This window comes from Mandrillus leucophaeus, unplaced genomic scaffold, assembly GCF_000951045.1.
Source record: "Mandrillus leucophaeus isolate KB7577 unplaced genomic scaffold, Mleu.le_1.0 Scaffold160, whole genome shotgun sequence".
NCBI classification, from domain to species: Eukaryota; Metazoa; Chordata; class Mammalia; order Primates; family Cercopithecidae; genus Mandrillus; species Mandrillus leucophaeus.
In genome coordinates this window covers 1,980,401-1,982,761 of record NW_012101588.1, presented here as the reverse complement: position 1 = coordinate 1,982,761, position 2,361 = coordinate 1,980,401, and positions in this window count along the sequence as shown.

The window sequence follows — 2,361 nt, the reverse complement described above, 5'->3', positions numbered from 1 at the left end:
TGTGTGGCACAGAAGTCATGAGGACAACTGCTGGGTACAAAGGATGATGTAATCAGGAACATGAGGGGCTTGAGTGAACAGAGGAAATGTGGGCCTGCAGTGCCTTCCCCAAAGCCTCTGCATGCTTTAGGTGTCCTAGAACTTAGACACAGCTCTGGGGAAAGGAGAGGGGAGACCTTGAGTTGACTGATATTGTTCTTCCTCATCCTGGTAGGATGGGGTATCAAAATAGATATCCAGCTGAGGTACAGAAGATAAAGAAAGTTGTATTTCCTGCATCCATGCATTGGAGCACTGGAATCCATAACCACTATAAGTACAGGGGCACCCACCAATCCATGGTGCAGAATGCAGCTCTGTGGTATTTGGCATATTAAACTTTTATGGGTTCAGGGAGTTTCTGCAATGCATGTGTATTCTTGCGTAAGGTCCCAAATATCTTAGACCTTCAGGAAAGTAAAGGAGTTGGTTAAACCAATACATAAAAAAACCCCATGCAAAAATCACGCCCTCAATTTATGATTTGCTTTGACTTGCTTCACTTTTAAGCTTGCCTAGAGGCCAAGTAATCCCTGATTCAAGCCTGGTTAGAAGTAATCAGAAGAGTTTTGTTTAACAAAGCAAAGAGAAGTCAGCTCTTCAAAGCAAAACATTCAAGGGATTTAATTTTTATGAACCAAATGTATCATATTTACAGAGTCCCTAATCTGGCCCAGACACTGAGGTGGCCCCTTGGCCTCTGATAAAGATAAACGAAGGTAAGGGACCAGTTTGCCCTCTAGGTCCTCTTTTTGTCTTTCCTCCACAGTAACTCTTGAAAGATGGGTGCATCAGACCATTGTTCCTTAAGGGACTGCTGTTTCTTTTCCTATTTATAACATGGGGAGGATGATACTTGCCTCAGTAATTTTGAAGGAAAGAGAAAATAAATGAATCATTTTAAAGACTTGGCTTACACAGAGCATTACCTTAGAAAGCCAATACTTTTATGATTGATAATGTTGGCAATGATATTGGCAATGATAATGTTGACAAGCCCCTTGTATCAGTCAGGGTTCAGTCAGAGAAGCAGAACCACTGAGGGAAATAGACATATCTCTGTCTATCAATTATCTATCTATCTACTGATCCATCGATTCATCCATCACTTATCTATTATCTATCTTCTATCTATCATCTAGCTATTGATATATATTCCACACATGAAAACACATACTCACAAACACACACACAGAAATATTAAGGGCTTTGTTATAGACACTTGACTCTACACAATTCTGGGAGCTGGTTGAGAGGTCCCTACCTTAGGGCTGTTGCTTTCATGTCTGATGCTGAAGGTTGAAGACTGCAGGGCAGGCAGAGAGGAAAGAAAGATGGATATAAGTCTTGGAAACCAAGAAAAAACTCAGAGCAGAGCAGGACACTGGAAGCCATGTCCACTGTCAGTGTTCTGACCTCAATGGCTTGGGTGTTCTGCAAAAGCGGGACCATTGGTAGGAGCTAGGCGCTAGATACAAGCACATCTGGCCCAAGAATCAGAGAGGCTGGAGAGGGAATCCCAGGAAGGAGGCACAGCTGCAGACCTGGTGGCCACCCCTTCATGACAATGAGGGAGGCAACATTTAAGTGACAACGTGCGAACCACACATGGCTGTTTTTTCCTTTCTCCCTCCAAATCTTGCACAATGATCACTTTTGTGGCCACCCTAATTAGAAACTTCCAGCAAGGGTGTATTAGTGGTCTGTTCTCACACTGCTAATAAAGACATACCTGAGACTGGGCAATTTATAAAGAAAAGAGGCTTAATTGACTCATAGTTTTGCATGGCTGGGGAGGCCTCAGGAAACTTACAATCATGGTGAAGGGGAAGCAAACATTTCCTTCTTCACATGGCAGCAGGGAAGAGAAAGAGAGCCAAGTGAAGGGGGAAGCACCTTATAAAACCATCAGATCTCATGAGAACTCACTCACTATCATGAGAATGGCCTGGGGGAAAGTGCCCCGTTGATTCAATTATCTCCACCTGATCCTGCCCCTGACACATGGGGATTATTATAATTCAAGATGAGATTTTGGGTGGAGACACAGCCAAACAATATCAGAGGAAATTCTGGGAAGTGTAGTTTATCCTAGTCATGTTGCCACATTACCAAATCATCACAGCCCTGAATATGCTTTTTTTTTTTTTTTTTTTTTTTTTTTTGCGCCCCAGGATGCCTGTAGTTCTTGTAAGTCACGTTTTAGGCTTTTCAAAATGGGCTTTCATTTTGTTTTAATAGCATGTCTATTGATGTATTTTGGAAAATGTATTTTGTTGTTGCAGAATATAACTAGTGACGAAATTTCATACATGTATTTCC